We start from the raw sequence: 825 nt of genomic DNA on the forward strand, positions 1-825 counted from the left end.
ATATAAGATTTCGTGTTTTTCTTTTTTCTTTAGTATTTAATATATCGGAACATTTTTTTTAAATTCTATTCCGAAGACGGGTTGTACTTCAACATTTTCGAGAACAGCCAGTCGTCCAGTTGCTGTTCCAGTTCTTTGTCTCCGTAAACGACCGTGTCTTGGTCGGAAATGTCCTGTTCGTCCGACGATTCGACTGGAAGCTGAGAATCCTCCGGAAAGTTGTCGGCGAGGTTTCCTTCTCCGGCTGCTCGTTCGTCGTCGACGGGAAGTTGAGAGTCCTCGAGAAAAGATTCCGTTAGGTTTCCTTTGCCGTCTGCAGTCTCAGCTTCTCTTCGATCGTCGCCGACGCCAACAGTTTGGGAGGTGCTTGCGTCGTCGTCGTCTTCGTCGTCGAACTTGATCCTTTTGGTATAAGGAGAATCGGACTGAAGAAAAACAATCAAAAAATAAATATAAAGGTAAAATTACATCACGTCACACGTTACGTCCTCTTTGAAAAATGACGTCCTGATCCTTGTCGCTCGAATCGTCGTCGTAGTGGTCGTCGTTGGCCTTGTCCTTCTCGCCTCGTTGGTCGCCGGATCGCAACAACCTGACCCCTTTCCGCGAAAGCAGGAAACTCTGGAGAACGACCACGACGCAGAACCTGATGGCCTGCGAGGCGGTGAGAACGATCGCCCAGTGTCGTCCGACCTTGTTGATCGGACAGTTGGCGGCGTCGATGCTGTTGGCGCTGAGGTCCAGAAGGTTTTCGTAGCAGTCGCCCAAGGACGTATCGCACTCCATCAAGTCCTGACCGTCGAAGGCGCACGGGCCGAGTTTGTA

Source organism: Anneissia japonica, unplaced genomic scaffold, assembly GCF_011630105.1.
Source record: "Anneissia japonica isolate Jap-2015-1 unplaced genomic scaffold, ASM1163010v1 scaffold288002_len170804_cov185, whole genome shotgun sequence".
NCBI lineage: Eukaryota > Metazoa > Echinodermata > Crinoidea > Comatulida > Comatulidae > Anneissia > Anneissia japonica.